Genomic DNA, 22,731 nt, shown 5'->3' with positions numbered 1-22,731 from the left:
TCATTTGCATCTGTACACGTTCAAGTTTCATTAAAAGCATTCCTATGGTTAATAAATTGTTTAAATAGATCAAGGGCAGACAGTCCCCCAAATGGCAACACATATTTCTAAAAATGACGTAGAAATGCATTTGTCTCATATTTCGAAAAATGGCAACTCGTAGTTCACATAATCTTTTTTTTTTCCTGTAGCTCACTTTAAATACTGTTGACTGTCTCAAAAAAATGTACTCACTCACTAGTTCACCCATTCACTGGAACATTTATTTAATCTTTCATGGTTTTGCCCAAATGTACATTATGATGAAAGGTATCGAATGTCTTGCTGAAGTCTGAACGCTACATGTGGGCTAATTTTACCAGCTGCCAATCATAAATCCGCTGACAAAGCTATTTTGGCTTCTAGTGAGCGTGTATTTCTTTTCTAAGTCATTCAGAAGGCATCCAGCTATTATATTACTTGGTTCTAGGATCTTCTCTCTTGTTATCACTGGGTGAGTTGATCTCCTTTGACTTTTTGTGAACTTCTCTGCTTTTGGTACCTCTGTGTTCCATAAGGTTCTTCAGAAAAGAAAGCTAGATTGGCGTTGTAGTAGATTTCTCAAAGTCTTGAAAATATAATAATTGTTTGTATGTATGGAGACTGATCTTGCTCATTTTGACATTTCAAATAAGCCCTATTTAGGCTCTTTGGTATCTTAAAACATGTAGCTGTGCTGGGTTACTTTTTTATGTATTAGAAAATAATAGAGAAATAGAGAAATAAATTTTATTTATTATAAAATAATAGAGAAAACATGTTCTTTTGACCTTCCGCACTGTCACATGGATGCTCTGTGCTCTATGCAGAGGCCAAGTTCTTCCACAGAGATTATTCTAATGTCATTATCTAGAAGGAGGGACACAGGAACGCCATTAGGCACATACATGGCTTTAAGAAGACATATGCCTGAGACTATTATTTCCAACTTGCTGACATACTGAAGTTTGGTTAACCTTCACCAGGAGGCAGGAGTGCTCGATTTGGTGGTTCATATTCATACAGATTTTTTTCAATATATGGTGGGGTTACATCTCATCAAACCCTTTGTGAGTTGAAAGTATTATCAGAGCTTGGCCTAGCCTTTCTTAATTGTGCTCAGAACACTTTCAGTAGGCTGCAGTTGGGCGAAATCATAGAACGCAAAACCTATTTGTTAATCGAGTGTTGACTATCTTGTCTAATGTATTGATTACCACACTGAAAGGGAATGAGAGAATGGTGTGGACACGGATGGTTGTCAGTGTGTTGGTGGTTGACCCTCTCTGGTCCCTGGCTGACTGGGAACCAAGGTGCTGCCCTCCCACCCCCCAGCATCATGGAAGAGGGCCACGCCACTTATCACTGGCTCGGGGAGGGATCTACATTCAAAATGCCAAGTACAATTTCCACTAAATGTGTATCACTTTCACACCATCACGAAGTTGAAAAATCCTGTCAAACTATCACAAATGGGGACTGTCTGTAATGAACTATAATAAATATTAGCATATTTTACCTTCCATTCTGTTCTCCCCAAATCAGGCATCTTTTTTTAAATTTACTAAAAAATATTTTTTTACTTTTATTCTTTTCATTTTTTGATATTTAAATTTTTTGAGAGCAAGACAGAAACAGAGCACAAGCAGGGCAGGGGCACAGAGAGAGACACACACACAGAATCCGAAGCAGGCTCCAGGCTCTGAGCTGTCAACACAGAGCCCAACCCAGGGCTCGAAGCCACAAACCAAGAGATCATGACCTGAGTGGAAGTCGGATACTTAGCTGACTAAGCCACCCAGGTGCCCCAGGCATCTTTAATAGTACTTCTCTGTGGATACATTTTAGAAAGTAGAAACAATAGTCTTATTTTGCATTATATAATTACCAGAAAAAATATAAGCTGATTAAAGGTTAGATCTAAAAAGAATCTGAGTGACCATGTAGGCAGAGCTCCTTGTTTTTCCAGAGAAGATCCAGAATGATTAGAGTGCATTATCCGATGGCAAAGTTCTAGGATTCTGCAACTGTCAAATCAATATTTTACACAACTCCCAGTGTTGGGCATGGATCACGTCCTGTGTAGGTCTCAGGTTGGAAGGGAAAGTGGAAGTCTCTGGGTACTCAGCTACCTTTTAATATGGAGAATTATGGAACACCTGGGTGACTCAGTCAGTTAAGAGTCTGACTCTTGACTTTGGACGAGGTCATGATCTCACAGCGTGTGAGGTGCAGGTGGTTCATGGATCAAGTCCCATGTCAGGCTGTGATAACAGCACTGACACTGCATGGGATTCTCTCTCTCCCCTCTCTCCCTGCCCCTCCCTGCTCACGTGCACGTGCTCGTTTTCTCTCTCTCAAAATAAGTAAATAAACATTAAAAAAATAGAATGGAAAATTAGGAAACAGGGCTGGCTCTTTCAGACACTCAAACTCCTCATTTAAGTCTTAAAAATTTATAGCTATCTAATGGTTAAAAAACACCGTATTTAAAAATCTAGGGGCACCTGGGTGGCTCCGTTGATTAAGCGTCTGACATTGGCTCAAGTCATGATCTCACAGTTCATGGGTTCCAGCCCCACATCGTGCTCTGTGCTGACAGCTCAGAGCCTGGAGTCAGCTCTGGATTTGGTGTGTGTCTGTCTCTTTCGGTGCCCCTCCTCTGCTCATGCTCTGTCTCTCTCTCTCTCTTTCTCGAAAATAAACATTAAAAAAAAATCGAATCGTGTATTCTATTACATTATTTGTTTTGATAAATTTTCACTGGGTCATATTTTCTGTCATAGTTAATTCATTACTAATACTTGGAAAAAATAGAATAAAGAAGATATCAAGCTATGAACTAGTGTCTACAACATTTGTCTATCCCAGACCTCTTCCCCAAGTTCCAAGCTTTACATTTAACTTGCCAATGGCCATTTCCACCTGTATGACCCACACTTTCCACAATTTCAACATGTCCAAAATTAAAGTGACTATCTTCTATCAGGAAATTTTGCCTTTTATGATCATGTCACAAATTTTATCATCATCAACCTTGACCCTGAAATAGAAAGTTTTTGTCAGTATCACATACCTGATAAAATAGCTTTTGCTATCAGTTCTATTTCCTTTTGTCTCTCTCCCTTCTCTTCCCCATGCCATTTCCTTTGTTCCGATTCTTAATATTTTCACCAAGATTGTTGCAAGAACTCCTAATTGTCCCTTTGTCTCCATCCTGGAAAGCTTCAATTCATTCTTCACAATGTAACACACATGTTTTATGTAAAGGACTAAAGTGATTATTTAGTTGCATTGTTTGGAATATTTCAATGACTTTTAAGAGCCTTTATTTAAAAGGCAAATATCTTTCATAGGATGGGTGAGCTGTGATCTGGCTCTTACTTTCCTATAGAGTCTTCACACCCTCCACATTCTAGATCGTCATCATATTCTAGGCAATGAAACACTGTAGTATATGAGATCCTCAAAGAACCTTCTCCCTTTTTCCACAAAAGCTATTTTTCTATCAGCGTTTTAACTTTCTGTCAATCTCTATTTTTCAAATGCTTCATTTTGTCTTATTTGTCTATTCTTGAAAACACTTAGTACATAATTCTCTCAGTGCATGTTTCACACTTCATTGAAATTATTTGCTTAGCTATTTATCTTCCTGAGAAGGCTGTGGGCTTCCCCATCAGGCTCTTGAACTTAAAGGTTATGTAATCCCATTGACTGGCAGTTGCCTTACTTAGAGTGGACCTTCCATGGATTCCTGCCCACTTCAAGTGATTTTCTGTCATCTTCCAGATATTTCTGGATGCATTTTGGAATCTTTAGTATGTCAAGGAAGTCTATCATCACCAGTCATACAGGTCCTTTAAAGGTGTCACCTTTAAAGGTGTTAATGACATTTCCTGTAAAATTTGTCATTACACACACACATGAAAAGAAATCAAACTCAGTAACTGGAAGCAAGTATTTTAATCCCCCTTTTAGTTTGATCTCCAGTGTTAAGTCATAGCTGTACTTGCTTCAAATAGAAATTGTGTACCGGACCTAGAGGTCAGGGGAAACAACAACAACAACAACAACGACAACAACAGCAACAACTTTATGTAGATAATTGTAAACCAAAACTCTTTCTTCAGAGTTATCCCATAGTTTCCCCTCATATTCTTTTTTTTGTCTTGAGCATTTTACACTCTTTCTACAAACTTAAGGAAAGATCAACATTTTGCTATGACACTCTCCTTTTTGTCCCTTGGTGAATAATTAAAACTTGCCCTTAGCCATGGCAGCTTGTGTTTGAAATCAGTTCTACGGAATAAAAAAAAAAAAAATTGTCACATAAGACATGCTACTGATTTAAAGACCTCCAAGCAACACTCCAAAATGACCATGAGTGGTTTCCTAAGGTCAGCAGATGACAGGCATCCCTAAGGACTGGTGTTAGAATAAGGTCCTAGCTTGGTATCAGAAAGAAGAATACAGTGCTGCTACTCTCCAGAGCTGAGCTGCCATCAAAGTCAAGTTGTCGTAATTTTTTGTGATTATCAGATGCTCCATGGCACTTTCTAAAGTAAACTGTAATCCCTGGTTCTTTATTTTATTTTATTTTTTTGTAATCCCTGATTTTTGATGGGCATTGTATGTGACTCACTATTTTCCAGGTTGTTTCCATTGTATGCAAATTCTTCCATTATACATTTAAAAAGGTCCTTAGGTCTATCTATGAGTGAACCTTCAAAAAAAAAAAAAAAGTCCATGCATGAATCTGCCCAAAGAGAATAGTAGTATACACACTTGAACATCCAGATCGGCCCTTTCGGCAGTCTCTAATGTAATGAAGACTATGTTCTTAAAAAAAAAAAATAATAACAGGGGCGCCTGGGTGGCTCCGTCGGTTAAGCGTCCGACTTCGGCTCAGGTCATGATCTCACGGTCTGTGAGTCCGAGCCCTGCGTTGGGCTCTGTGCTGACACCTCAGAGCCCGCTTCAGATTCTGTGTTTTCCTATCTCTCTGCCCCTCCCCTGTTCATGCTCTGTCTCTGTCTCAAAAATAAATAAACATTAAAAAAATTAATCTAAGAAAACATAACCAAGTACAGTCAAAGGTGGACACATTACATTGAGATTACAGGTATTAGAGCTAAAGAGAGTTTTCACATTTACAAAAATTGATGTGTTTCTGTGGCTGTATTTACATTTAAATAAAAAGTATATTTTATTTCCTATTCCTTTTTTCCTATAATCAAGAATTAGCAGCATACAGAAAAATACATTAAAACAAAGTACACATACATACATAATATATACATAGATACACACAAATATACACATGTTTAATAAGAATATATTATAAATTAATCATGGGTTTAAAGAAGAAAGAATGAAGATGTTAGAAACTTACAAAGATAAAATTCTCAAAACTCTACTGTCCCAAAACTGTTGCAAATATTTTCTTTCAAAAACCTGTAGTTTATCCTTTTTGATCTTCTGTTCTGTTGATCTTTTTGTTTGTTTATTTATTTATTTATTTATTTATTTTTAATGTTTATTTTATTTTTGAGAAAGAGACACAGAGCGTGAGCAGAGGAGGGGCAGAGAGAGAGCGAAACACAGAATCCAAAGCAGGCTCCAGGCTCTGAGCTCTCAGCACAGAGTCTGACGCTGGGCTTGAACTCACAGACCTCGAGATCATGACCTGAGCCGAAGTTGGTAGCTTAACCGACTGAGCCACCCAGGCTCCCTGATCTTCTTCTTTTAATTATAGGTATATTAGATAATTGATATTAAATGTATACACATTTTCATATTATTAATTTTCATACATTATTGAAAAATATTAATTTACCATTTTGTATTGTATCATTCTACATAATAAACTATAATTTATTTAGTGTAGTTAGAATATTGTTTATTTTATAAAAAATCCTGTATGATCATTGTTATATATTAATTTTGACATGAAAATTTACCTAAAATTTCTCTAAGCCATGGATCACTGGGTCAATGAAACCTGAAATTTTTAAGATTCGTCAGACATAAGAAAGACTATTTTTCTAAGGAAGGTATGTTATCATAGTTGTCTTCCATTTATAAGCATGCATTTAGCATGATACTTTTAGCTTGGTGTTTTAAGCAAAATCTTTTTAGTTTCTGTATCCATTTTTGTCTATTTAAGTTTTTAAATTGATCTTTTATTAATGATTTAATGAATATTTTTTATTGCTGGTAACATCTCGTAGTTTTGAAATACTCATAAGGTATATCCATTTCTCACTTTGCAAAATGTCTTCACTGACATGCTTTGCATCGATTGGATTTTTAATATTTTCTGAATTCCGAGTTCCATTCCGAATAAAGAAAGGTATTAATCCATGATTTCTTCCAGTATTTAATGGATTTATTTTCACACTTAAACTGTATCCATTCATATATTATTTATATCAATAATGTGAGTTGAAAAGCAATTTTTTCCCTGTAGCTTAATTTTCACGGAATAATTTACTTTTATAAAATCCACTATATATGTAGTCTATTTCTGGCCTTTCAATTCTTTTTCAGAATCATTACCTAGTGATAATATTATTATTGGCTTAATACTATTTTATAAAATCTGCTAGGGTACTTGTGCACATTGTTACCTTAATAGGATATTTCCAAAACCTAAAATATAATTTGTCAAGAATTAACATCAGCCTGGTGACCACTCTTTTTATTCAAGCACTGACAGTGCCTCTCACTGTATTTAGTTCTACTACGAAGTCACGTATCACATGGTAATTTCTTGGTTTACTACGCTGGTCCTGTATTTGTCTTGAAGAATATTCTTCAAGTTCCATATCAAGTTGCTATTATGGTAGGAGATTGCATTAATTGTAAAAGAGAGAGACGGCAAAAGACAGAGGGAGAGAAAGAAACTGACTCTGAGTCTTTTAAAGGCATTCATTAAAAGGCATTCATTGACATGATTATAAATTCACAGAATTTTCTGGAATGTTGGCGGACTGGGCTGGGATAATAGAAGCAGGAGCTGTTAAGAATCAGTCGTGACTGGAGGCAAAGCAACATCACAGAAACAGTCTTGATCACAGGTAGCCACTGTCTTTAATATCGGGATGCCTTAGGTGGCACTGTTACTGCCACGGGCAAAGGTGTGTGACATTGGGGATGCCTACTGTGTACACCTGAGTCACAGCTGCAGGGTGAGCTGCCTATTTGTTTCCAACACTGAGAGGTATCTCTCACAAAGATCCTGGTAGAAGGGAATTGCAAATATAAAAAGGGAGTTCAGATGCAAAATTTTTACCTTACCTACTCAGATTGTCTTGAATCAGTTTTCTATTTTGCGATGTAGAATTGTAGGATTTTTATTTGTGTCGCTTCTAGTCTCCTCGTGATCAGTTAGTCACTTGAATCTGCTGGTTGGCCAATCTCTTTTGATTAACCTTCAGTCTTTGTTGCCTAATACCTTTATAACTACTTGCATCTGCCAATTAAGTGCTGCTTCTTGGCCTTTGTCACTCTAGAACTACCGTATCGTCAACGAAATCCATGAATATATCACTAAATTCTTCCCCTGATATGTCAGTTATGTATTGAGACATAACAACTTACTTAAAATTTAGTGACTGGCCATAGGTGATAATTCAGTAACTACATTTAACACTGTAATTAATAGGTACAGGATTATCCGTGCTCCATTCTCTAATACTAAACAGGTTTCATTGCACATAAAGATAAGTGTGTTTGATAACCAAATTTCCATGTTTCCATTTCTTTGAGTGTTGTCTATACTTTTGGCCAAAAATTCCATCTTTGTCAGCATTTTGGGGGGAAGATTGTAGGACCCACTGCAGTCAGAGTGGGTTTTGCATGACCCATAACCTCACTGAAGGTCCTAGAGGAAAGGCTCTAGGCTGAGCTTTCAGGATCAGCTTCGTGACCACATGTCGACCTGTCATGACAGAGTAGAAGCTGACCTTGGAGCCATGCTATCTCTGCCATAACTCAAACCAACAAAATGAATATCTCATAATGATTTCTTCATGTAGCTCACTTCTGAATCAGGGAGTCATGCAAATGTGTCTTGTTGGCAGAAACAGCCGTATGTTTATGACCTAGCATCCACTGAACATCAGATACATAATTTCTGTGTATTTAACCTTGAAAAGCTAAGTTTCACAAGGTAATAAATTATCAAAATGTAGAAATGTGTTCAAAATTTTCAAGTAGACCAAGTGGCATATGACCATGACAGGGCTCAGTCTCTCTCCCCATTCTTCCTCTCTTGTTCTTTCTCTCTCAGTTTTAATTTTGGATATCATATTTACTTAATATATTTTGAAGCTATGAAATTTGCCTGTTTATATTATCCAGATGAAATCATCTTCCCATGTAATAGTTTTATTTGATTATGATTTGAGATTAATATCGTCATCACTATTTTCTTTCATTGTGTTTGTCTAATATAATTTTGACCCTCATTTTATATTTATGCTTGATGTGTCATTTTTTAAAAACATCTCGTAAACATGAAGTCACTTACTGTTTATTTTTTAATCCAATCTGAGAGTCATTTGAGGGAGTTATTTTCCTAAATGAAGCTTTCATTTATAAGCTACATCATTAATTCAAATTCCTTCAAAGTTTAATCTGCTAGTTGCTGCATCCATCAAAATTTTAATTCCGAAATCTTATTTTTCCTCCCCATTGAATCCTTATCAAAACTAGATTGTCCTTTTTCATGACATGCTGCTTTGATTTCATAGCATCCTCTTGAAAGTTGTTGAAAACACAAAGTCATTTTTCAAAATTGTGTTTCCCTTCTTGCAGTAAGTCTATTACAGAAAAGTCATTATGTCAAAATTTGAAGGAATTGGATACTGACCTTATTTTGCACTGCAGAATTCCTTCATATTTCTCTATTTTCTGCCCTTATTATTGTATTAGTTGGGACAAAGGGAATTAGATCCACTAAACTAATTAGATATATGGAAGAGGTGAGAAAATAAACTGTGTACAGGAAGGTGACCCCGAGAGAAGCAGGAGCAGGAAACAGGATCATCCTGTATTGAAAGGAGACTTGGGTGGGGGGTGTCACTAGGCCTGAACCACCACAAAACCTGCAGAACAGACATGGTCCTGCCAGAGATGCCCCTTACAAGGGAAAGAGAAAAATATTTGAATTCTCCTTTCCTCGTGCTCCCCATTTGCTTTCAATACCTCTTTTTGGCCCAAACAAGTGAAAAGTAGTGACACAGGAGTCTGGGCAATGCGGCCAGAAAGCTTCCTCTTTCCTTTTGTAAGAAGAAGAGCAGAGAAAAGGAGGAGGAAAGAGAGACATAACACACAAGGTCAAGTAGGCACTACCCACCTATTTTACTAGTCACAACATTCTCCATTGGTCTATCAATTTTATCATACAAGCCTTTATGCTCCCCACTAATCGGAGGCAACTTGCTGCCTTTAAAATGCAGATACTTTAATCCTCTTTGTAACAAGAAAAGACTCAAAGTCTCAATAATCATAATTTTCTACTTCTAGTAATGGCAAAAACACTTTTAGAGTCCTACACATTCTATCAAGAGTAACATAAAACTAAACAAAATATCAAAAATCTGTTTGAAGGCATTAGAGACTTAATAGAGCAGCACAGACTGAAGGGGCCTAGGGAATAGATAAAAAGGAAGTGAAGAGAAATGAACCTGAAAGTGTCACTTTTTCTCCCAAGGAAGTTAGCAATTCTCAAAAGAACAGAGAGTCCGAATAAATAAGAAGAGTTTTCAACCGTCTTATGAAGCTGGAGGGTCAAAAACTCCACCCAAGGAGTAAAGATCCTTGAAAATATCTTAAGTTTTTAACTTTCTTTCTTTTCTTTTCTTTCTTTCTTTCTTTCTTTCTTTCTTTCTTTCTTTCTTTCTTCTTTCTTTCTTCTTTCTTTCTTTCTTTCTTTCTTTCTTTTCTTTCTTTCTTCTTTTTCTTTCCTTCTTTCTTCTTTTTTTTTTAAATAAAGAGCATGAAAAAGTACAGCCAGCCTTCATACAGCCTGAAGCCCTGTACCATAATAAAGGAGTCTCTCATCCGTTTTGAATTCATTTTTGTGTGTGCTATAAGAAGGTGGTCCAGGTTCATTATTCTGCATGCTGCTGTCTAGTTTTCCCAGCGCCATTTGCTGAAGAGACTGTCTCTTTTCCATTGGATACTCTTTCCTGCTTTGTCGAAGATTAAGCCATACATTTGTAGGTCCATTTCTGGACTCTCTATTCTGTCCATTGATCTATGTGTCTGTTTTTGTGCCAGAACCATATTGTTTGATTACAGCTTTGTAATACAGCTTAAAGTGCAGAGTTGTGATGCCTCCAGCTTTGATCTTTTTTTTAAACATTACTTTGGCTATTCAGGGGTGTTTTCTGGTTCCGTACTAATTTTGGGATTGTTTGTTCTAGCTCTGTGAAGAATGCTGGTGTTATTTTGGTAGGGATTGTATTGAATGTGTACCTTGCTTTGGGCAGTATGGACATTTTAACAATATTTTTTCTTCCAGTCCATGAGCATGGAATGTTTTTCCATGTGTCTTCTTTAATTTCTTTCATAAGCTTTCTATAGTTTTCAGCATATGGATCTGTTACCTCTTTGGTTAGGTTTATTCCTATGTATCTTATGGTTTTTGGTGAAATTGTAAGTGGGATTGATTCCTTGATTTCCTTTACACTGCTTCATTATATAAGTCAGTCAGAGAAAGACAATTGTCATATGATGTCACTCATAGGTGGAATTTAGGAAAAACAACAGATGAACATAGAAGAAGGGAGCGAAAGATAAGATAAAAACAAAGAGGAACACAAACCATAAGAGAACCTTAAATACAGAGAACAAACTGAAGGTTGCTGGAGGGGAGGTGGGTGGAGGAAGAGGCAACATGGGTGGCATTAAGGAGGGCACTTATTGGGATGAGCACTGGGTGTTATATGTAAGCAGTGAATCACGGGGTTCTACTCTTGAAACCAATACTACACTGAATGTTAACTAACTTGAATTGAAAGAAGGAAGGAAGGAAGGAAGGAAAGAAAGAAAGAAAGAAAGAAAGAAAGAAAGAAATCTATGCTTAGATTAAGATATCTGACCCCACCTTAACTGACTGCCAGAATCAAAAATAAAATCTCTGGAGAAAAACAGTGACATCCATAACTGATAATTGTCTCTAAAATAGTTCATTTACAATGTCTAGCATCCAAACGAAATTACCAATATGCCAGGAGAGAAGATGAAATGATCAGAGAAGGGGAGGGGTGGGGAGAGTGAGAGTGACTAACAGAAATATAACCATAGGAAATTCAGATATTGAAACTAATAGAAATAGGTTTTAATTGGGGCGCCTGGGTGGCGCAGTCGGTTAAGCATCCGACTTCAGCCAGGTCACGATCTCGCGGTCCGTGAGTTCGAGCCCCGCGTCGGGCTCTGGGCTGATGGCTCGGAGCCTGGAGCCTGTTTCCGATTCTGTGTCTCCCTCTCTCTCTGCCCCTCGCCCGTTCATGCTCTGTCTCTCTCTGTCCCAAAAATAAATAAACGTTGAAAAAAAAAATAAAAAAATAAAAAAAAATAGAAATAGGTTTTAATTTAAATGTATAAATAGACTACAAAGATGAGAGAAAAATGAAGAATAATGGAAACCATAACAAAAAATTAAATAGAAATTCTACAACTGAAGAAAGTTATAATGTAATTTAGGTCAAAGTAGATAAGTTCAACAATATTTTAGATATAAGAGAAGAAAGCATTATTGAATTAGAAGGTCAGAAAAAATAAGTCTGATATATGAAGAAAAATGAAAGATACGGAATGTAATCTAATAATATGAAACCTATAAGAGAGGATGAAAAGTTTGAATACATGTATAATTCGAGCCTTAGATTGAAACACAGAGGTACACTAAGTATTGAATAGCCAAGGGATAGTTAAAAATCTGACAAAATCTAAGTGAATATTGTTGTTTAACATGATTTCTTATAAGAAAATATATATAATATATATAGAATTAAAATGCATGACAATAATAGCAAAACAGTTTGGAGGGGTAGGTGGATTTGGAGCATTCTGAAACTTTATATGGTCTTGATCATGATGAAAGTATGAATTATTATTAGATTAAATGAGTAAAGGATTTATGTTTTAATCTTTAAGGTAACTATTAGAATAATAATAAATAAATGGTATTTATTAACAAGCTAATAATGAAAAATAAATAGAATATTTTTAAAAATATATTCCAGAGAAGGCAATAGAGATGTAAGAAAAATATGGAAGAGGTGAACAAATAAAAAACCAAGAGTAAGATAACATATTTAAACCCAAATACATCAATAATTATATTAAACATAAATAGACTACGTACTTGAGTTAAAAAAACAATGTCTGGGGGGAAAAACACAACTATAGATAGGATTTTTAAAAGCTGGCATAAATCCTTTAATGTAAAGGTACAGAAAAGTTGTCAGGAAAAGGATATACAAATATATGCCATGCAAACTTGTAACCAAAGAAACGCTGGTGTTCTGTCCTAATGTTAGGTGGAATAAATTCAATGAAACAATTATTACTGGAAATACAGACATACACCAATGGCAAAAAATCAAACCAGAGGGAAGATTTGAAAGGCTTGAAACAAGATTTACAAACTTGCCTTAAATGTGTACCTACTGTGTAGAAAATTGCAACCTATAATTGCAAGAATGCACATTTTGCTTCAAATACGCATGAACTCCAAAATTAGATGATATGATGGACCATAGACAGACATCAAGAAATTGCAAAGAATTAAAATCATATGTAAAATGTGCTCTGACCACAGTGGAATTAAGGTAAAAATCAGTAAGAAAAATATAACGGGAAAATATCCAAATGTTTGAAAGTTAAGCCATGTACTCCTATGTAATCCATGAGTTGAGGAAGAAATAACTATGACAATGAGAAAGAAATTGAATTGATTGATTTGAAAAAAACATAATTCTATAACTCCTACTGTATCTCTTCAGAGGCTTGACATTGTGTTTTCATTTACTTCCTTTTCCTTTTTGAGCTTCATAGAATCTGCTGTGGCCTAATTTATAAGTGGCTTTTCACAGAGCCTGGACTTGATACAGTCTTTTTTTTCCTCTAGGTCCCACCAAAAACTAGGAACCTTAGGGATTATTGGTAAAAGGGTCCAGAGAACACACACAAATCTGTAGTGTATGTTGGTGTATGTTGTCTCCAAAAAAAAAAAAAAAAAAAAAAAATTCAAGGAGCCCCACAGGTGTTGTATATTTGGTCAGCATTAGTGCAAGATGAGACACCTCACCTCATTTCAGGGGTGATATATTGACATGTCAAAGACCATCTGCTCCCTAAAACCTTTCTTCAAATGGCAGACCTCTGAATTTCGTGGTTTTATTCTCCCTCTGGGCAAACATATGTCAAACTAGTACATCTGGGGGTTTCCCCTTTCTGCACACCAAGGACAACCAGTGAGGAGGAGCAAATGATGTTCTGTGGGATGTCTATTACACTGAAGTTCTGGAGACTTTATTTTAATAACAACAGGAAAGTTGACACATCCCTGAGGGAAGATAGTGCAATTGTAATAGGATCTCTCCCAGCTGAAGGCAAACTGCTCTGATCTTCTTTGGTGATTGGTCTGGAGGGGGGGAAGGCATTTTGCAGGTCAGGAGGGGTATATCAGAGCAAAGCTGTGTTAATTCGCTCTAACAAAGATGCCGTATCTGTCACAGCAGCTGCGATTGGAGGGGCTATCTAATTATACTTACAATGATCCACACTCATTGTCACATGCATCTGACTGTTGTGACAGACGAACAGGTGAATGAAAGGTAGGTTTGATAGGATCAGAATCTGCAAATCTTTGGTGGCAGCGTTAATTACCTTGATTCTCTGAGGGGGGTGATATTGTTTATTTGTGACAACAGTGGCATGGATTTTCGGCCGGCCAGTTTTGGACTATGTATGTTGCAACTGGTCCCAGAAGAAGATGGGTTTGGACCCGATCTGCATTTATTACCTGAGCTTCCTAGTTTCACACTCTGTCACGTGAGCCAAGGCACTTCTATTTCTCAGGAATCACATCAACTCAGAGCCAGTAGAAAAATCTTTAAAATTGTGAGCATTTCCTTCCCTTCAGTATCCATTTGTCATATTAGATGGCCTCTGGTCCATCTGGAGCAAAACTTGAGTATATTCTCGTGCCAGATCCTTATTCAAGTAACTCAGCCTGTTTTCTAATCAAGAGGCTTCCGATCTGAGATGGAATGAGTAATAGTCTAGTTTGCCCAAACCGGAGGGTTTCCCAGGATGTGGGATTTTCAGTTCTGAAGCCAGGAACTGGGGTGGTCAGTCACCTGAATCTGTGAATTGACTGGGAACTGGGGGGAAAGTTGGAACTTCCTCTTGCGGTGATGCAAATTGGGTTTCTCTTCACCAAATCTAGATCTTTTCCTGTTACATAGATCCAGTAATACATCAAGAGGCTGCGCATCTGTTTATTCCTAGGTACTTCTGTTCAATTAACTACCAGCACAAGTCTAGGTGTGTCAAAACATTCTGGTTACCACTTCAGAACTGCTATTATGGTAACTGAATTCACATAGTCTGGAACACTCAAACTCCAGTCTCCTACTTTCCAGGATCCCATTATTACCAAGGAAATCAAGGACCTAGATTCTACTGCAACTTAACTCCACTTTTATCCTTAACCTAGGGATGTCACCACAGAACTTTCCAGAAATACTGGTTTTGTCCTCCCGGGTGCATTTATCAATTCCTTTGTAAAGGCAAAGTCTTCTGAGCACTCCCAGGGCACACTCTTGCGGGAGAGGGAGAGAAGCGCACTCAGCAGATCCACTCCAACGCTACCATCTCCCCAAGACTTAAATGCCTTCCTCTACATTATGCCAGGGAAGTCCCAGCTTTTGTGACCTCATTAACGTAAATTATTGAACTCGGCCTTCAAGAGCCAACTGAGTAAAGACATCAGATTCAAACTTCTCTAAATTCAGAAGGAAATGTAGTGTCACATTATATTTGTCGTCATCCAAAATTAATTTTGTCCCTTTTGAAAGGTTCTATGAATACATTAGCATGTTTTTATCCAAGTACGCACAGATAAAAATTAACGATATTTTAGGATTCCTTGGCCGTGTATGTCATATCCCCTTGGAGGACACCTATGTTTCTCTTCCTGGGGCATCTTGGGAAATAACTATTGTTATTGGTCTGGAGGCACTGGGAGATTATGAGGCAGGCTAGAACAAACTGTGTCAGGTGACATAAGAATGCGTTATATATTTATGGGAAGACTACTTTTCTAATAGTGAAGTTGTTCCTCATTCTCTTGGCAAGAAGCGTGAAGAAATTTTGGTGGTGCAAGCTTCTCAGCACACATTTTCCCCATCCCAAATCTCAGGGTCCTTCTACTTCTTCGTAAATGCTTTAAACAGAAGCAATAATGTCCCAATATTAACACAGGGGCCGGTGATGCTGTGAGATCAACTTGTACTTTATTCATGCTTCTTTACATTTAAATTTTTGTTTGAATCCTCAGTCACATCGCTCTTCCTTCTAGCTTTGGGAAATGATAAGTTCTTTTACGTTTATCATAGAAGTTCTCTAGTATCTTAAGCCTGATTCTAACAGATTCATACACGTAAGTGCAATAATTATTTTTTTTCCTTTTTTGTCTGTTCTTCTTCATCTTTAGAAATGGATGGCAGCCCTCTGCGCTTGTCATCATCCTTGTTACCATAGAATAACATTACTATTACAACAGCATTTTGATTTTCCAAAAGCTTGAATTTGGCCAGCTCTCCATCTCAGCACCCGTAGATGATTATTTAAGTAAAAATGATATCCCTGCCTACCACAAATTACCCTTATCCCATTTGCCATCTGCAAGTGCATCATGAATGTGTTCATATTCAAATAGGAGTTAAGCTCAGCGTTGGAATCCTATCATAAGAGGTATTTTTCCAACACCACTGTTGACATCGTACTACAACAATCAGTGTCGGACCAGGAAGCACACACCTCTCTGAATATTCTAGATTAAAGGGATTTCATTTAGGAAACTGGTACCAGAAGTGATGGAAGAGGTTGCCAAGATGATTAGGGGACAATGAGACAACCCATAGATTAAAAATAGAGGGTTATCAGAACTACACTTGGCTTCGGGCGGGGGGGGGTGGGGAGAAACAAAAATAAAAACAAAAACAAACAAGAAACAAATCGAGGAGACAATGACACCAAAGAGCCTTGTCCAGTGTCACCAAGCAGAAGCTGAAAGTATGGCAGCTCTGTTCCACTGAAGTTTAAGCCATGGATCCTATGTGGCCTTTGCTGGAAACCCAACACAAGGAAAGAAGAGAGAAAAAAAAAAAATCCTGATTTCTCCCTTCCTTCTACCTTCTCATTTTTCTCCAATGCCTGTGTTAACCAAACCTTGCCCGATGGCAGCTGACAAAGAGTTGGGATCAGAACTCTGTATGGGAAGAATACAGAGCAACTATGAGAACAAACAGCTGAAGTCTAGCACGATGGAACGATGGAACGTGTAGCGGTAGAAGGAGAGAATGAATGAAAGGAAAGTGAAAAAGAATAGCCTGGAGGGATAGTGATGGTGGGGGGCAGGGAGGAGCTGTTCATGGTAATAGGGTAATAGGGTAATAGTAGTGTGAAACCAGTGAAGAGTGTATCTGTCACACATGTGACTACCTCATCCTAATTATGGATAACGGATGGCATTCCTAGAAAGAGAACATCGCTATAGAATTTTCTTCTTTAGACCTCTACTGAAAAAGGCACATTGTCTGGACCCACCAATGGTCATGGTCTCTCTGCACTTAATACAGCAGACGACACACATCTAAGAGAAAATGTAAGGCATTTCATGGCTTTGGGTGAATATCTAATGTTAAAGCTTCACGGAGAGAGGATACAGCAATGAGAATATCTAAATAACACCCAAGCCGCTTCATACCTTAAACCAACTCAAACCATAGGATTCATCGCTCTGGGTGTTGCAGGACACATTTCCACATTCAGAATTCTTTGCTCTTTCAGGAGGACGCTGGCATGTCCACTGGGATTGCAAAAAACAGTGTCAGTTAACCGCCTCCTTGCCCCCAAGGAAAGAGAATCCATTTATGCTGCTTGTAATATCAGTAAAATTTGGGGAAGAAGAGATTGATGTCATTTCTCATGGCACAATTTTGCAAGAGCTTCAGTTTTGTTTTTGAACCTAAATTTAGCTTCTTATTTTTAATGTGGATAATTCCTTTGTGACATATCCTAAATTGTTTATATATAGTTTATGCCTTATACTCAAAATAACATATGGGATGTCATCTGTTAGTTCTGAAAAGTTTGACACTAATGAGTATAAAATAGCAAGACAAAGTTCTATCTCTTATGATCAAAACTATGAAAAAACTTACCATGTGCATGTAAAAAGTCTGTGTAGAAATACTCAAAAAAAACCTCAAAAACCCAAAACCAAAAACAAAACCCCCCCACACACAAAAAACAACCTCAGCAATTATTGGTGAGTTAGAATATAAGTAATCATTTTCTCTTTTGACAGTTCTTTTTATTTTCTTCTTATCCTATAATGAACATCTGGGTGACTGTAAATGCAGCTTATATTTTAAAAGTTGTTGATCTGATGATAACAACCAAATTCGCCATAGGAACTTATGTATAAAGAATGATAATTGATGAATACAGTTTTGAGCCTTTGAATAAAGTTGTAATATCTTTGGTGCATAGATATAATGACTAATTATCTTATTATAGATCCTGTCATAAAAGGATCTATTACACTTACGCCATCAATTATGTGACACACATCAAAGAACTTTTCCTAATTTTTATTGTTTATCATATTATAATATCACTGTATCACTCTGCTGTTCCCCATCAATAAAAAAAGTCACTAGGATGAATCTTATAATTGGAGTTCCCAAGGTCATGCAGAAATTGAGTAGTAAGTAGTAAGGTAAGGCTGATAAACGTCCAATGGCGACCTACTGCTCTCCTCTCAAATTCCCCCAGGGGACTAGATAACCTGCAGGGTTTTCATTAATTTCAAAATCACTCAGGGAAGTGTAGCTCACACTGCGATGATGGAAGTTTTTACGTTCTAATGACACGTGTTGGGCCCTGTGGAAGGAAGAGGATGTTTTGGCTGAGTTCTGAAAGCATGGATGTGTTTTTCGCCAAGCCAACAGTTTCAAGAGAGGAATTGAAGACTGCCAAACATAAATAATCCCTTTGTACTCCGAGGTGATTTCTCTTGGTCAGGTTTAGTCACACCTAACAGATCAGTGTACAAAAACGTTCGCCCTCGAAACCTAAGCTTATCTATCAGGGAACCTGGGGAGTTGATTTCTGATGAGGAGAATCTGGCATTTTTCCGGAAATAAACCGCACTTAGCAATGCAAATCCTTGCAAGACAAGGACCACCTCCCTGTTCCTCATACAGCGGTGTCAAATGTCAGTAAAATCATGTGATGCCCGAATCACTACATTGTATTGACCTTTCGTCCTATTACCCAGAGACTGCGTATTATTTTCCGTCTCAGTCTGGCTCAACTGACTGAGCAACAGATCAAAGACTTGGCCTCTTGAGGTTAAAACACTAGTGTTTAGGGTTGCTCCTTTACGGCCCCGAGTAAATCAATTAACCTTTCTGCTCCAGTTTCACTCAGGTGTAACAGAAGTTGAAGGAAAATTCTGGCGCAGCCCCTAGTACCTTGATCGGAAATCACACACATGCACAATCACACACACAAAAGGCCATTTCTGTAGTATTTGTTCTAAGTATTACTGATGTTTCTCCCAGGTGTTTCAAAGTTAATGCTGCAAATAAAATCCCCAAAGAACGACCCGTGCTCGTACTCATCATGGTATAAACAGAGGAGAAAAGGAGAGTACTTGCTATATAAAAGGCACCATCGCTTTTCTCTGTTTCTCCAAATCCCATGTAGAATTGCATTGATCAAGGGTACTCTTGTGAAGTGTTAGACAATCCTAGCCTGAAGAGAAACCAAGTCCCGTTCTCCCCGGATCTGTCACATCACATCTGAATTTGATGAAGTGTTTTGTTTTGTTTTTTTTTTCCCCCTGAATTGTGCGCAGCGATCATTCCGGGTTTTTTTGAATGCTTGTGCAAAAGCAGGCTAGATCTGCTGAGGACACAGGTCCTGTCCATATTTGCTTCAAGGTGTCACAGGCAAGCCTGCTTGATAGTAAAATGTAAAGGCATCTTCCTTTGAAGATGCCACTGTTCGCTTTCTTATATCCATATACATAATGCATTTGTTTTCCTTGTCAGCTTCGAGATCGTGTCGTTATTCCCCACTCTCTGCTTTGGGCCTGCCATGCCTTCTAGAGTGACAGCTCTTGGCAGCTCGCATTAGCATCATTAGGAGTCTGATGATGTGCTTTCTCACTGGGGCACTGTCAAGGTTTTATCCTAACTTTGTAGTTTCAACTTCTGTGAGTTGTGGAGACCTGCCATCAGCAGAGAAGAGGCAGTTTGAAAGACGCGAACAGAGAGAAGCCTTCACGCTAAAATAAGAAAACACCACATTTACTCTCAAACGTATCATGGTCCAGATTACCCAAGAACACCTGGTGATTTCTCAATATAAAATTCTTAACAAAGTTATCAGGTAGATATATTATTTCTGAGAGTTAGATGTAATATGGATTTTATTTTTCTCTTTTCTAAAGAATGCAGAAGTCACAGGATTTGAAAAATAACCCATATATAAAATGAGTTCAAGAACAAATGCTAATTATAAAGCACTCAAACAAAACTAGATTCAGTGAGAAAGTATCTGTGTTTCCCAAAATATCTTTTTTGTTGAAATAATATTATTAATTATTAGGTCTTCTACCCAAGAATATTTAAAGAAAATTACAATTCCCAGATGTAATTGTTTTAATAGTGTTTCCCCCCTAATAATCTTTTGTTTAATTTGTAAAATCTGGATACATGATAATGAACCCCAATTAGCATATTCTAACGGGTAAATTATTGCTCTAACTTGGCTTGGCTTTTATTGTTAATTTTTTTTTATTTTTCCTAACCTTTGAAAAACCTCACATATCTATATATATATAACCAGATAATAAGTCCAGAAATATTATTTCAGACTGTTAGAGAATTTTTTTCTGTGCAAGTACCATGATTTCCTTGTTTCTATCTACAGTATCTAGAACAAAGAAATGTTTGAAAAAAAAGTGTTGTGTAAATAAATGGATTATAGACTAAACATTAATTGGATACTAAACAATATAAAAACTAACATTGTAGAATAAACAGTAACCAACACCCAAGTATGACAAATTCTTCAGGTCCTTTCTTTTTCGTCCTTGTGGAAGGTGATCTCTCTGTATGCTGAATCAAGTGCTAGAAGGTGTGAGTGTATGGAATCAACTATGTATTCTTCTGTCTACATAACATATCCACTTACTATGAAAGATACACTGCAAAATAATTTCATCAGCACTCATCATTTGCTTTTTCCCCATAAAACCAATGTGTAAAGGAGAGAAAATGTTGACAAAAACCAAATGTGTGAAGGCCTGTATTAAATTCTATCATTTGTATTCTTTTTTTTTATTTATTTTTTATTTTTTTATTTAAAAAAATTTTTTTTAACGTTTATTTATTTTTGAGACAGAGAGAGACAGAGCATGAACGGGGGAGGGTCAGAGAGAGAGGGAGACACAGAATCTGAAATAGGCTCCAGGCTCTGAGTGGTCAGCACAGAGCCGGACGTGGGGCTCGAACTCATGGACCGTGAAATCGTGACCTGGCTGAAGTCGGACGCTTAACCGACTGAGCCACCCAGGCGCCCCTCTATCATTTGTGTTCTAAGGATATGGGTGTATTTCTTATTTCACAAAGTCATCGAGAGATTTAAATGAACTACTGCATATGAAAATGTTCCAAAGGGAGAAAAGGAGTATTTACATACTTGTCGCTTTCATGTTTTTCAGCCTTTGGGGTTTGTTGTGTTCTTTGTCTTCTGTATGTGGACATGTGTGTCCGTGATTCTTGACGTGTTCCTGTGAGTTTGCTGTGGTTTTACACTCACCCGATGGCAAACTGTATAATTTACTAGTGGCCATTACACTGGTTGCATTTTTCAATCAATGAAAAGAATTCAAGTATGAATTTAATAAACTCACTCTGTTTGCTAAATATTTTTATAGTTTAACATCAGTCTATCTGACATCAGTCCTGAGGCAAGCTCACACCTATGCCAGACATTGAAAAAGTATAACGTAAAATGGCTCTTGTTTTGAGGCCAATTACTTTACAGCAATCTGTTTCATAAGTGAGTAAGGAAGATCCGTGGTGTAGAGAAAGGCGCATTGCAAAGAAGTGAGACAGGTCCTTGGGTTCTGCATCTAGAAACTCTGACTAATTGTGAGACCTTGAGCGAGATACCATGCATTCTCTTGTTTGCTTGTGCAAAGGGGACCAGATTATCTGGTCCCACAATAGGTTTCAACTAAAAATGAATAAAATTCCATAAATTAAAGTTAATATATGTTCCTTAGATTCCAGCAAGTTTGGGGGGAAATTTCTAACAAAGCAGGGGTATCAATTTTTGAATTTTATCTGGTCTTCAGAGTTTGAAATCTTCCATTAATATCTACTATAAGTATGTACTTATATTGCACAAAAATAGGACAAAAATATTTCACAACCAGGCATCATATTTGAATAATTATACAAATTTCTGTATCAGTGTTTATTTATTTATTTATTTATTTTTAATTTTTAATGTTTACTTTTGAGAGAGAGAGGGAGAGAGAGAGGTAGAGCACGACTGGGGGAGGGGCAGAGAGAGAGGGAGACACAGAATCGAAACAGGCTCCAGGCTCTAAGCTGTCAGCACAGAGCCCCGCGTGGGGATGCAACTCACGGACTGCGAGATCATGACCTGAGCCGAAGTTGGATGCTTAACCAACTGAGCCACCCAGGTGCCCCTGTATCAAAGTTTATTAATAAATAGTCACTTCACTTTAATTTAATAACTATTGACTGGGCACATTCACTGACTGAAACATACACTTTGGCAAGGAATGTGTTTCAAAAGATGAATAAACACGGTCTTATGAAGAGAAATTGATAAATAAAAATGGTAACAACAGGGGCACCCGGCTGGCTCAGTTGCATTAGTGACCAACTCTTGATCTCAGCTCAGGTCATGATCTCAGTTTGTGGGATCAAGCCCCACATTGGGCTCCACGCTGACAGCACAGAGCCTCTTGGCATTCTCTCTCTCCCTCTCTCTGCACCCCCCCTACAAATAAATAAATAAGCTTTAATAATAATAATAATAACAGAAATAATTACAAAATGTGTGATTATCACCAGGTTTACAACCTGCTAATCGCTCCAGGCCACCATCATTTCCTGATATATTATGCAACACATAATGATGACTTTGCCCACAGTCCAATTCTAAAGAAAGCATCCAGAAGGATACTGTCAAAACCATGTCAGATCACAATAACGCTATGCTCAAAGCCTACCAACACTTCCCTAGTCTCCTGGAGTAAAGCGTAGGTCATTTATAAGGGCCTACAAGATTGTATAGCTGGCCTCTCCACCCCCTTGACCAAGTGCATTACTATTCACCTTCCTGAATCTAATG

This window comes from Lynx rufus, unplaced genomic scaffold (genome assembly GCF_022079265.1).
Source record: "Lynx rufus isolate CCGP_SWC_20201006 ecotype Redwood Valley unplaced genomic scaffold, mLynRuf1.p SCAF_20, whole genome shotgun sequence".
NCBI classification, from domain to species: domain Eukaryota; kingdom Metazoa; phylum Chordata; class Mammalia; order Carnivora; family Felidae; genus Lynx; species Lynx rufus.
The sequence above is the reverse complement of the archived record's forward strand: the minus strand, read 5'-3'. Positions refer to the sequence as shown.